The sequence below is a fragment of the Callorhinus ursinus genome, unplaced genomic scaffold (assembly GCF_003265705.2).
Source record: "Callorhinus ursinus isolate GAN/ISIS: 27379988/994484 unplaced genomic scaffold, GSC_fseal_2.0 scaffold30, whole genome shotgun sequence".
In the NCBI taxonomy this organism is placed as follows: Eukaryota; Metazoa; Chordata; class Mammalia; order Carnivora; family Otariidae; genus Callorhinus; species Callorhinus ursinus.
This window is the reverse complement of record NW_027397092.1, coordinates 4,787,792-4,802,257: the sequence shown is the minus strand read 5'-3', so window position 1 is coordinate 4,802,257 and position 14,466 is coordinate 4,787,792. Positions and strand designations below refer to the sequence as shown.

Here is a 14,466-nt window from a genome sequence, read left to right as displayed (position 1 = left end):
CAGGATACATTGCCATTGTTTATACAGTCCTCTCCCCAACGCTTCCCTTTTTTTAAAATTTTAAGCAAGGGGAATATTTTTACCTGTGTGCTTCCTTTTTCCAGGGTTCAGATGGAAATGAAGTCCGAGGAGTGAGAGAGACCAGGGTTTGGATCTTAGGTAAATGATCAAACCTCTCTGAGACTCCATTTTCTCACCTATAAAATGGGAATGATAGCAACTAACTCATCGTGGGATTGTTATGAGAACGGATTATGCACCCAGAGTACTTATTAGTATAGTGTCTGGAACATGGTAGATGCTCAATACATTTTTGCTAATGTTTAATAACTGTCAGTGGCATTAGAACCTTGAATATGGACAAATTGCTCTGCAGGCTAGGAATATCAGTTACCAATATGCTATGTCACTTTAAGTAAGTCACTTTGCCAAACTGTTACTTCCATTTCTGCAACTAAGGAATAGAAATGACATTGCAATTATTTGTAAATACGATTATGAAATTTTAAAGCACTAAATAAATGTTAATTTATGTTGCCTCGTTAAAATCTGTAGTTATGGGGTGCCTGGGTGGCTGAGTGGGTTAAGTGTCTGTCTTTAGCTCAGGTCATGATCCTGGAGTCCCAGGATGGAGTCCTGCATCGGGCTCCCTCCTCAGCGAGGAGTCTGCTTCTCCCTCTGCTTCTCACCCCACTCTCATGCTCTCTCTCCCTCTCTCTCTCTTAAATAATAAAAATAAATAAAATCTTTTAAAAAATCTGTAGTTAAGTTTAGAATCCTGAAGATAAGTAAAATTTTGTATTGATAGTGGACCTTCCACTCAGGTGTTATTAAGATGTTTCAAAGATAAACAAACGTAGAGCATTCAGCCCAAGGTTATGGACTCCATAAGATAGGAGGAGCATTTTTTTTTAAGAGTTTATCTATTTATTCATGAGAGACAGAGAGAGAGAGAGAGAGGCAGAGGGAGAAGCAGGTTCCCAAGGAGCAGGGAGCCTGATGCGGGACTCGATCCCAGGACCCTGCAATCATGACCTGAGCCGAAGGCAGACGCTTAACCATCTGAGCCACCCAGGTGCCCTTTTTTTTTTTTTTTTTTTTTTTGCTAGAGAGAGACACAGAGAGGGAACACAAGCAGGGGCAGTGGGAGAGGGAGAAACAGGCTTCCTGCTGAGCAGGGAGCCCGATGTGGGGCTCGATCCCAGGACCCTGGGATCATGACCTGAGCCGAAGGCAGACACTTAACAACTGAGCCACCCAGGTGCCCCGAGGAGCAGACATTCTGTAACTGATGGGCAATGACAGAAGAAACTTATCTTCTCTGAAGAATTTCATGTTTATTCCTATACAGTAAATAGTGAACCCTCAGTGAACCCTATCAGCTGCTCCATTAGGAAGTAGGTTGCGCTAATGACAAGGTCTTCAGTGGGAGCTGATTCTGTGGGTCTCTAGACCACTTGAGTAACTATGGCCATTCCTCTCCCCTACAATGTTTAATTCTGACTTAAATTTAGCTCTTCCAAAGGATTAGCCACAAAGAAGGAAATGTTATGCTGTAAAAGTAATGGAACTCTTTTCACTGAAGGGCTGTATAGAGCAGTGATTTCTATCCTTAGAGCCAGACTGCCTGGGTTTGAATCCTGGCTTTGGTGCTCATGAGCAGTGTAAACTTAGCGTGTTAGGGCTTAAATAGCACCTACTTCATGAATTAGACCAGCACCTAAAATCATGCTAGAGGCTCAGCTAATATTAGCTGTTAGTTCTATGGCTTTTTTTTTTTTTTATGTATGCCTAACAGGAATGTGATTTGTCTAAAAGGTAAAACAGCAGGATGAAGTTGGTTTAACTTGAAATAACTTATATGAGCAGACACCATCAAGATACCAATGTGAATCACTCCATAGTCACATAAATAACACGGGTTTCTTCCTCATCGCTAAAATTCCAAAAGGTAGTACAGTACAGAGAATAAATGCATAGGCTTTTAAGTCAGCCATGACACTTACTATGTGTCCTTGCCTTAGTTTCTCCCTTTGTAAAATACCTCCTGCATGGAGTTGTTCTGAGGTATAGAAGAGACAATGCCAGTGAAGTGATTAGCGCAGTTTCTGACAAACAGTAAACAGTATTATGTTATCAATAATAAATGTCAGCGGTGGTTGTTATTTTAAGTAAAATAGCAAGGCATACAAGCCCCTTCAAATATTCCTAAGTTGTAACTATCATTGTCACAAACTGAAATGTGGTCAGAACTGGGGCGTCTCGTTGTAGATGTAGACAGGGAAAGAAATGCTAGAAGGATTCTATGCCTGGGTCCTAGGAGGCACTTGCAACATGAGTGCCTTTGTGAATACACTGAATGTTTTCCTCTGTGAACCTCACATCTCAGTCTCTATGATTCTTTGCCTTCCTATTTCAGGTCAGTTTAGCTGTGGGAGGTTGTTTATGCCATCGCTTAGTCTTGCTGTATCTAATCTAGTCTTGATCTGAATCTGTTAGAAGCAGCTAAAAGGAGCCATAGCTAGCTGGCATTAGTTGAAAAAGCATGAAGGGTTTGGGGAAACAATTTTTAAGAATAATAGGAAGAGAACAGAACGTTATTAGATTGGATTTAAATGCCTTGCATGTATATTGGAGTTTGGATTACCTTCTCTATGGGCTAACTCCAGCAAAATTTTAGTTAGCGTTTTCCCTCATCCAATTTACTCAGCTTAAAGCTCATTATTGTCTTAATAGATTAAAATTAATTTTGGTTTTAGCCCAAGCAAGATGTAATAAGGATGGTAGTAAACCTTTAGTTCCAGTTTTCTCAAATGCATTACAAAGCAGAATGGTAGTCTTACGTGATTAGTTGCTCTCAAATATTCAAAGCACAGCTATGGGTCATTTAAACTGATAAATACTTTAAATTGCAGTAATAAGTGAACAAATTGTTTTAGCAGAAAATAATTGCCATTAATTCACAAGGGGCAGCAGAGTTGTGTTTACCCATTCATCTACTTACAATAGGTTGTTTATTAAATCCTCTCCCTTGCCACAGCCTTTGATCCAAACTGTATATTCATTTGCAGTGGATCAAGGTTTTGCTGTGGTAAAACTGAAACTCAAGGCACCAGAATGCGGCCAGGTCAGAATACACCAAAATCTGTCCTTCTGTGTCCATAGCTCTTTTTTATGGCATTTGTCATGTATTTGCTGTATGTGATTTGTTTGGTCATTCGAGTACCTATCCAGGATATAGGTCTGAGAACTACCGCTGCCTGGGATCATGTCTTCTTGGAAGGAAGAAAGGAAGGAAACAAGGGAGGAAGGAAGGAGGGAGGGAAGGAAAGAAGAGGGAGGGAGGGAGGAAGGAAAAGGGGAAGGGAGGATGTGTTTGCATGGAGCTAGCGTCAGAGACATGCCCCTAGAAAAATACTGTTATCATTATGATCTCCTACCTTCTACATTGCACACCATTGGCTGCTCTTTGATGTCTCTATCCCATTTCTTGAGGAATTCAGCCTTAAAGATCTTTTCTTTGTTATCACAAATGGATTCAGTCATTTAAATCCCCCTCAGTAGTAGTACGGTCAATTGGAAACTTTTTTTAATGTAACTCTTAAAACGGGCTACACTGAATAATTCATATGTCTGTCATACGTGGTCACGTCCATTCTCCTACTTCAAAGTTTGATTTTTCTGTTTCTGTCAGCTCCAGAATCAGTAAAACCTCTGAGATGTTAGAAGAGAAAGAAATTCAACATTGCTTTCCTTCTGTGCTCTAACTTTCCCTTTTATCTACAGGAGCCAGAAGTATTAATTTTGGAACCACACCTATTTTTTGGCCCCAAAGACTATCTTAAATAATGTATGATGACACACAATGAAATACAGATGCGAAATGGCTTTCGGGAGTACTGTTCTTTGACCCCAAAAGACACTTGATTGCATTCTTTCTGATCACAAGATAGGGGAGCTCATTAACCTGAGGGATAGAATGACATCTGCTGTGTCTTTGACTGTTTCAAGAATAGGCTCTTCCCACTAGATTACATTGTCGTCAATCTTTTCACTATTTTAAGGGAAACACATCAATCTAACGTTTAAAAAATTCTATTTCCTTCTTTGAATAGATAATACAGTTATATGGTGTAAAAAACCCAAAAGGTACAAAAGGGTATATAGTGAGACGTCTCTCTTCTGCTCCTGTCTCCCAGCCATGCAGCTCTTGGAGAGAGCCACTGCATTTTGGATACTCTTCCGGACATAGCCTCACACTGATTTTTGACACAACTCTCCCAATCTAACCAGACATTTGGCTCTGCCCTTACTGTCAAATTCAGTTAGTTCCTACAGGAATTGTTTCTCCCTGCCGGCCATTTGCTCTAAATTGATTCACAAAATGGAAAAAGTTAATATAATTTAACTCCCGTTTAAATGAACTTGATAGAATGTCAGAATTGCTGGGATTAATTTAAATAATGTTTAAAAGAAAGCCAATTGCTGTGCAGTCCAGATGGCAACTTAAAATAAATTACACATACATATATAAAGCAGTGTCTTTTCTTAGGTTTGTCAGTCAGGGACGAGGGTGATTTCTATATTAGGGAATTCTTTGTTTTTGTTGTTGTTAATCTTGCCCTGTGTCAAGTTGGGCTTCCAATCCAATCCCAGAGGGCCCCTTCTTTTATCTCTACCTCTTTTTTGCATGTTTTTAGTGATAACCTTGTCCTTAGCCTACCTCCTCTATCCTGAGCTTTACAATTAGGTTTTACATCTTCTTAGAGCTGCCCACTGGGTCTAGGCGCCTTTGCCTTGCTTCCCTGTCCTTCTCTGTTCTGCTGCTCATCAAGATCCCAGTGGGTAAACACAGTCACAGCATGAAGAACTAACTCTTTCACAGTCATGTTGGATAGACCTGTGTTTGGGAAGAGCACATCTACACTGGGTTTTCCATTCAATGCAATTTGTTGAACTATGTCACCCCCCTCACTATTAATGGGTCATTTGTTTGGAAATGGGAATTGGTTTAAATGAAAACTTAAGTCAAACAGATTTTTAGTGAAATTGGACTGTCCTTGAGGATGTGGGTCCTAGATCCCGCTAGAGTGAATTATTTATGAGGCAATCATGAAGGAAGGTGCGTAATCCCACTCATACAGAGTATTATATTTGTGAAGGGTGTTAGAGTGATGATATAAGGCAAGGTATTCCCCTCAGGGTACATGCTGTCAGTCCACAATAAGACAACTCTCTAGGGAGGGCTTTTAGGTATTTCTAGCAGTTAATCCTACTTTGCTAGGATTCAACGAGGCCTTACCTCATACTAAACTATATGCACATTTAGGGCAAGGCCCCAGGGTTTTATTAGCTCTGATACCATAAATTTATACTAAGAGAACATGTACTAACTATTGGAAACAGTGTTTTTATTTTTTCACTATCAAGTACTGTAGCTAGGCAACCAGGAATTTGATTAGAATCTGCTGTTTGCTTGACACAACAATTCTCATTGCCCTCAAGGTCTCCACCAACAAGGTTAGAAACTCCTGTGACAATGTCAAGCAGTTCAAGAATTACTGGATCATCTATGTTAATATTTTTTTTTCCCCTAGTGTGCTTCAGATCAAGTATTTTTCTATTTATTACTCATTTAAAAAACCATACTGTTTTATGGAGCACCTGGCTGGCTCAGTTGGAGTATACAGCTCTTGATCTTGGGGTTGTGAGTTTAAGCCCCACGTTGGGTATAGAGATTACTTAGAAAGAATATCTCTAGGGGTTCCTGGGTGGCTCAGTCAGGATAGCATCCAGCTCTTGATCTTAGGGTTCTGAGTTCAAGCCCCACATTGGGCATGGAACCCACTTTAAAAAGGACGAAATAAAGAAAATCTTAAAAACAACAACAACAAAACAACCCCAAACCATACTGCTTTAAATGGGTTACCTGAAACACAATCTTTTACTAGCACAAGCTTGTACCTCATAGGTTGAAAACAAGCTTATCAGGGCCCAACCTATTTTGGGTATAAGTAAGAACTAATTTTAATTAAGTTTGGAATTGTATACAAAATACTGATGTTCTATTTCTGTTATGTATTCTCATGAGAAACCTCATTAACTAAAGGAAGGGGCAGTGAAAACTCTGTGGAAGGATATTCTTGGTTTATGGCATTCAAAAACTTCATAATTATGTTTTCTGCTACAATGTTGTTAAATTGTTTATATGTGGTTATCTTAGAAGCTAGGATACTGAGATAGTACTGACAGAATTAATGGCGAGCTATTGACTTGTCTAATATACCTCCTATATAGGCACAATAACAGAGAGAAAGGGTTTTAGAATAATAGCATTTAAGCTCTGTAGGTTAAGCTACTATTTGCCCTTAAGAGTAGCATGACTGCAACAGATATTTGTCTACATATATTTTTTAAAGGTGAGAACAATACCTTTGTGTTTCAGTTTAGCAGTATCTTTAGGGAAAGGAGTCTCCTCAAATTTGGTTTCAAACAACCTCCTTTTGAAAACTGGTAGGCACATGGCGCCTTACTATGATTTCAGGTGGTTTATGTTTAAGTAATTCTCCTGAAAATGACTGTAGGACTGGCAGGTAATGACTCAATGGAACAATTCCTCCTGTGACTCATAGAGAATCTGGTATTAGTCATTTGACTCATCTGCTTCTCTCATTTAGGAAATGTCACTATACATGCACCATAAGGTGCCTGTGAAATGCTCCAATGCACTTATAAAAGGTGCTAGAAAATTGTAAGGTCAGAGAGCCTTACTTTATTTTTTTAAATAATTTTTATTGTTATGTTAATCACCATACATTATATCATTAGTTTTTGATGTGTTCCATGATTCATTGTTTGTGCATAACACCCAGTGCTCCACGCAGAATGCGCCCTCTTTAATACCCATCACCAGGCTAACCCATCCCCCCACCCCCTCCCCTCTAGAACCCTCAGTTTGTTTTTCAGAGTCCATCATCTCTAATGGTTCGTCTCCCCCTCCAACTTACTCCCCTTCATTCTTCCCCTCCTGCTATCTTCGTCTTCTTTTTTTTTTTCTTAACATATATTGCATTATTTGTTTCAGAAGTACAGATCCGTGATTCATCAGTCTTGTACAATTCACAGTGCTCACCATAGCACATACCCTCCCCAATGTCTATCACCCAGCCACCCAATCCCTCCCACCCCCCCACCACTCCAGCAACCCTCAGTTTGTTTCCTGAGATTAAGAATTCCTCATATCAGTGAGGTCATATGATACATGTCTTTCTCTGATTGACTTATTTCACTCAGCATAACACCCAGAGAGCCTTACTTTAAAAGATAGTTTTATAAAACTTCAAGCAGGTGTTGAGTTGTGTTATAGACCAATGCTAGAATTACCTATTTGTGTGAGTGTGTGTGGGGGGGGGAGCCCACCTCCTCTCCAAATGAAATATCTCATTAAAAAGTTTTATTGCTTCAGTATGCTTCTGATCATTAGGTTAAATAAAATAAATGGAAAGAAACAAACACTCAGTGCTGGATTTAATTTAAAAACGTTTCCTAATTAAGTTTAAAAATCCACACACTATCCAGTGCCTACCATAAATTAAATGAATTAAATCAGTTGCTTACTCCACTTTGGTTAAGTAGAATTAAACCTGTCTGCAGCATAATTTTTTTAAGATTAACAAATGTCAGTCTCCCAAAAGTATTGCCATTAAATAGAAATGCAGTGTGTCAATGATATGCTTTTATTAGAATAACTGACAACCTTTTTTAAAAAATAATAAACTTGATTAGAATGGCTTTAGATTTGTAGAAAATGGAGAAAATAATTCAAGGAATCCCCATAGACCCCATTCCTAGTTTCCCTTATCATCAATATCTTACATTATTATGGTACATAATAATATTAGCTAAATATCTGTATAAATTACAAGTCAAATAAAGATGAGCAAGTATATTTTTTATTCTGAACTTATTTGGGTTATTGGCATTTCCTCCTATACTCATGTCCTAAGCCATGGTCTCTCAGCTCTATTTGTATTTTCTTATGAGCCCTGATTTACTCACTTTAGTGGTAAGTAGAAACCAAATGTTGTTCCATCTTCCTCCCCCGCCCCCCACCGTTTCTTCTAATGTCACAGCGGCAACTCCTCAATTTGGTCCACAGCTGTTTGGGCTCATAAGAGCTAGTGCTACTGGGCAGACCTGAGTTCCTAAAACACGTAACTCTACCCTCAACATTCCTGAAGGCATGGGCAGACCCAGATTTTATGGAGCAGGAAAATTGGAGGCCTCTTAAAAAGAATAAACAAAATTAGGTTCATTTCTTAGAAGGGGCCCATGCAAATGAAAAGCACTTAAGTTTAACACTTATTAGCTTCATGGTTAAATTGGTCACTGCCAAGGAAATATATTTACATATATAAATATATATATATATATATATATTTCCTAATACACACCCCCCAAATGTGTGTGTGAGTGTGTGCATGCATGTGCATGTGTTTGTGTATAAAACCAAAAACAGGGTGCCTGGGTGGCTCAGTCGGTTAAGTGGCTCCCTTTGGCTCAGGTCATGATCCCAGGGACCTGGGATTGAGCCCTGCGTCGGGCTCCCTGCTCGGCGAGAAGCCTGCTTCTCCCTGTCCCACTCCCTCCCTGCTTGTGTTCCCTCTCTCGCTGTCTCTCTCTCTGGCAAATAAATAAAATCTTTAAAAACAAAAACAAAAACAACACAGTCATAGGCACCTGTTATTTCTATCTGGGATTTTGGCCTCCTACCTCCAATGTGAAATCTAGTGAGTTAGAACACACTCCCTCAGTGGTCAAACTCGATGCTCAGATTTTGTAACTCTTATATGAAATGAGGTCTAGAGCAATGGAATGTGCCAGAATGCAAAAAAGCAAGACAGAACCTAAACCTGAGCAGGCCAGAATTATTTATTAACCTAGACACCTCCCTGGGTGGGGAACCCGACCTGTTTCACCTAAACCCTTGAGAAGAAAGGACACCTAGAGAGAGATGACTCCTGTAAGTTTTGTTACCTTTGAGAGCACCTTCACACTACAATCTAGATCATCCTTCTGCTGGTCCCAGAGTCCAGCAGGAGCCCTTCCCATGTGGCAGGGTCCTGCAGCAGAGCAAAGGAGGGAGATGGCCGGGTGGTAAGAGGACAGGAGGGCTGACTGAAGCAGGCTTACTCTCCTGCCTTCCCGTCTCCAGGCTTTAAAGTAATGCCTCCGTTTATCTGTCAACCCCCATGTGAGAATTAGAAATTTGATACTCATTTTACCCAAGTATTCAGATTGTTTGCTCCGATTGATCAAAATGTCTAATTCATCTGCTATTTATGTAGCATGATTTTCAAAACACCAAAACCGCAACTTAATTAAGAGAGAGGGTAAAGACATTGGCTGTAGAGATATGCACAGACTCAGAAATGGATTACAGCTCTGTTGCTCTCTACCTGCTCATAGTTTCTACTTCCCTCTGGGTTTCTGCTTAGCATCTGGGTGGTGGCCAACTTCTTGCAGTTTGTGGCTTTTAACTTCTGCTTGCACAGAACTTGTACTTGTTACAGTGCTATTCTAGGTGCTGGAAATACAGCAGTGAGTGATGGCCCTGACTCCTCATAGAACTTAGAATATGTGAGGGAATAAACAGAAAGACAGAGAGCATGGACTACGGGGGTGGGAGGAGTGGAGGGAGGGCGAGATGCTATACTCTGAAACCAAACACACAAGATGCAATGAAAACCTACATTAGGTTAGTGTCATATAAACTGTGGATCGGGGCGCCCGGGTGGCTCAGTCATTAAGCGTCTGCCTTTGGCTCAGGTCATGATCCCAGGGTCCTGAGATCGAGTTCTGCTTCGGGTTCCTTGCTCAGCTAGGAGCCTGCTTCTCCCTCTGCCCCTCCTCCTCCCCACCACTCATGCTCTCTCTCTCTTTCTCCCCCTCTCTGTCTCAAATAAATAAAATCTAAAAAAAAAAAACCTAAAAAAACAAAACAAAACAAAAATAAACTGTGGATCATGATCCGTGAGTGTTTTTAACAGAAGAAATAAAAGAAAATATCAGAATAAATCACACACAGTAAGGATAAGTATTGTTTTGTGAAACTTTTGTTTCAGTTTATATTATCAATGAGTAAACAGATATATTCCAGGTCCTTGTGGAGTGTGCTTTCTAGGAGAAAGATAATAAATTACAGAAATTAGTAAGATATGGAATATATTTGAAGGAGATGAACTGAAAAATAAAAGGCAAGGAAGAGTATATAAAATGTCAGCGGTAGGCAATGAAATTTTAGAGACAGCTGCCGAGGAAGGCTTCTGTGGGAAGGTGTCTTTTGGGTAAAAACCTTAAAGAATTGAGGGAGTGAGCCATGCAGTTGTTTGGAGGAGGAGCCTTCCAGATGGAAGGCATAGCCAGTGCAAAGACTTGAGAGGGCCAAATGCGCCCAATTTTTATCCAGGTTGTTGCCAATGCAGGATTTCCTTCTTTAACTGGCTGAATAATATTCCATTGTGTGCATATATATGTGTGTGTGTTATGTGTGTTATATACATAAAACACATGGTTATATATATATAAAACATCTTCTTTATCCATTCATCCACCGAGGGAACTTAGATTGTTTCCATGCCTTGCTATTGTGAATAATGCTGCAGTGAACACAGGAGTACAGCCACAGCCATCTCTTTCATATCCTGTTTTCATTTCCTTTGGATATATTCCCAAAAGTGGAATTGCTGGATCATATGGTAGTTCTGGTTTTTTTTTGTTTTTTTGTTTTTTTAATTTTTTGAGGAACCTCCGTACTGTTTTCCACAGTGGCTGCACCAGTGGTCATTCCCACCAGCAGTGTACAAGTGTTCTCTTTTCTCTGTATCTTCAAAACACTTCTTTGAGGATGGCCATTCTAACAGGTGTGAGGGGATATCTCATTGTGGTCCTGATTTGAAATTCCCTGATGATGAGTGATGCCGAGCACATTTTCATGTACCTGTTGACCATTTGTATGTCCTTTTTTGGAAAAATGTCTATTCCGTTCTTCTGCTCATTTTTGGGTTGGGTTGTTTATTTTTTTGCTATGGATGTATATGAGTTCTTTATATATTTCGGATAGTAACTGCTTATCAGATACACAACATGCAAATATTTTCACCCATTCTGTAGGGTGTCTCTTCATTGTGTTGATGGTTTCTTTTGCTGTGCAGAGGCTTTTCAGTTTGATGTAGTCCCACTTGTTGATTTTAGTTTTTGTGGCCTTTGCTTTTGGTGTCAAATCCAAAAAATCATTGCCAATACTATGTCCAGGAGTTTACCCTCTGTGTTTTCTTCTGGGAGTTTTTATGGTTTCAGGTCTTGCTTTCAAGTCTTTAATGGCTTTTGAGTTGATTTTTGTGTATGGTGTAAGATAGAGATCCAACTTTATTCTTTGCATCTGGCTATCCAGTTTTCCCAACATCATTTATTGAGGAGACTATCATTTCCCCATTGTGTATTGCTGGCTTCTTTGTCATAAAATAATTAACTATATATGCCTGCGTTTATTTCTGGGTTCTACTCTGTTCTGTTGATCTATGTAACAGTTTTTAAGGCAATACTGTCCTGTTTTGATTACAATAGCTTTGAAATATAGCTTGAAATCACGAAGTGTAATGACTCCAGATTCATGACTATCCATGTTTTCTGAGGCTGTATCTTTTTATTTTTGATCCATGCTTTAATTTTGAAAAGGTAGAATGTGATTATTCCTCTGTATAGACATAGGTATGGTTATATTGTCTGCCCAAGAGACTAGCAATACTTTCCTCCTGACTCTTCATCCACAGTCTTCACAGCACCGACTTGATTTGAACTGATGCTAAGTCAGAGTCTGCTGTTGTGATGAGACACACACACACACACACACACACACTCATAATCTCAGCCAATTTAACTCCAAAACTGTTCATTTAGAGCAGGACTTTCTAACTAAACACACCTTTGGTATATGTTATTTTGCAAGGGAAGTTCAATGTCCTTCATAATCTATATTTGTTAAACTGTGAAATAGAATGAAAGTGCTTAGGCATGTTATTTGGAACAATATCACAATTTAAACTACAACAGAATCCAATTTTAACTTTACTAATTAAAATTTTGTAATATTTCCCTTGTCTAAAAAATCAAACTGGAAACAATATTTAACCTGTTTTAAAGAACCTTAATAATTGTTTCAAATAACTTTTCTTGTTACAAGGTAAAACACTGTGGTTGTAGAAAATATAGAAAACACATAAATGTATAAGGAAGAAAATAAAAATCACCTATAGTCATATCATTCAGGTATAATTCACTATTCCCATTTTACAATATTTTCTTCCAGTTTTTATATACACATTTAATGTATATTTCATTTTTTTTAGTATACTATGATATACTAATATTGGGTTGCATTTATTAACCATTTCTTATGAGCTGGCACTGCACTAAATATTTTACATATATTACCTCATTTAATCATCACGAGGACCTTATATAAAAGTAGATACTATCATTCCCATTTTATAGACAAGAAAACTGAGGCTCAGAGTGGTTGAGTTACTTATTCAAGATTATACATTTAGAAATTGTCTTAGCAAACTCTAGGATGCCCACTGATCTGACTACAAAGCCTAAATTAAAGCGTATATTCTCTACCATTATCCTGACCTGCTTTTGTCATTTGTCATTAGACTGTGTGAATTTCCCCATGTCACTAAGTATTCTTCATAACACGATCTTAAGGGCTGTAAAGGCACCTGTTTCATCAGGCATACCGTAATTACTTTGACCATGTCTTTTTGGACATTTAGGTTGCTTCCAGATTTGAAGGCAAGGACCATGTGTGAGTCATCACTCTAGCCCCCAGCATCTAGCAGCATGTCTGGCAGTTGGTTCAGGCTCAGGATGTCAGCTGCATGCCTAGATGGAGAGAGGAAAAGGAACATTGTCTAAGATAAATGACATAAAAGATGGAAGTAGGCAAAAACGACAATGACATGTTTGTGGGAAAATGAAGGAAGAATCCTACTCAACAGGAACAGCAAGAACACATATTAGAGAAGTTGGTTTCATTAGGCTTTTTGAGTTGTAAAGAACAGAAACTCATTCAGCCCAACTTTCTTGAGATGGTAATTATCAATAAGGAACATGGTGATACCACAAGAATTCAAATCTGTAACTGTAACGGACTCCCTCGTAATACGCCTCTACCACTTTCTTGGAATCTGTTTCAGGGTGTCTATTTGCTTCTCTTCCAATTACCAACTGGCTCACATACTCTTCATCCTTTTATGCCCATAAATTTTCTTTACCCCATGGATTAAGTCAACATTTCAGCTCACTCATGGCTCATTAATGCCCATCTGTCTTCCTTCGACTTTGTGATCTTTCTGATTTTGCTTACAAAGTCAAACGGCCCAATGCAGGCTTGAAAGGTGTAAAGGTTGACATAATCAGCATCATGGTTCTGGGAATGATGCCGGAAGGAGATGGTAGGTGAAGTGGCCAGCATTCATTCTTTACTCCAGCCACAAAAGACAATGGACAACTCTCTGTCCTTTTGAATATGCTGTTTCCTCTGCTTGAAATACACAGCTTAAGAAAGTCACTCTTCCTCCATAGTACCCTCTGTATACCTCTAGCATAACACCTGCAATTTCTTATTGTAATTATCTATTTACCTTGTCATGACTATTAAATGAGCTTTTCAACAGCAAGGAGAATAAATGAATAAATACATTAGTCAAAACTTATTTCCATTTATTTTACACTAGCATCCATTTGTTCACTCATACCATAATTTATTGAGTGTCTATGCCAATGTACAAGGGAAACCCAATATAGATTGTAAGAATGGAAAAGTCCTTCTACTTTACCCATGGGTAGATCCCAAACTATGACAACTATGACAAAAGCTCTCACAATGTCTCATATTAATATACTTTTAGACAAAAGAATGCTTTCAGCCTACAAGGGAAGGGGAAAATGGGGGAAAGCAAAAATAATATGACCAGCAGTGGCAGAGGGTTATCTGGTACCTGAAATGCTTAAGACATCCTGGCCACCTGACTTGATCATAGTGGTACCACCGGTGGAACACACAGACAGGCCCGCAGGGGAGATTCCCAGTCATGATTAACATTTTGGCCACCCGCCTCCTGTGTGACACACTCCTTTAAGGACAAGGGAATGGTTTTTCAGCATTCTACACAACTGGCACAATAATGAACACCTGGCATCTTACCTCATTCCTTGTTGCTCTTCCCACAACAATGAAGTAGTCAGCCTTAACATTTTTTGAAAGTGTAGAATAGTCTTGAGATAGGACTATTTCCTAAATAACATTACAGGGCAAAAACAAAGAAAAGCGTTCAGGGTTCTCTCAATCATTTTATTACCTTCTTAATTTTGGTTTTATTTTCCAAATGTTTCCACCTGTAG

General features: G+C 39.0%; 1 protein-coding gene across 1 annotated transcript in view; it reads left to right on the top strand.

The window, feature by feature from the left end:
• DTWD2 (DTW domain containing 2) overlaps positions 1-14,466 on the top strand; it is a 188,258-nt gene that overhangs the window by 15,342 nt on the left and 158,450 nt on the right. The window contains exon 2 of the mRNA XM_073878558.1: positions 105-159. The gene's annotated coding sequence lies outside the window, so the exon portion shown is untranslated. The remainder of the gene's footprint in view (positions 1-104; positions 160-14,466) is intronic.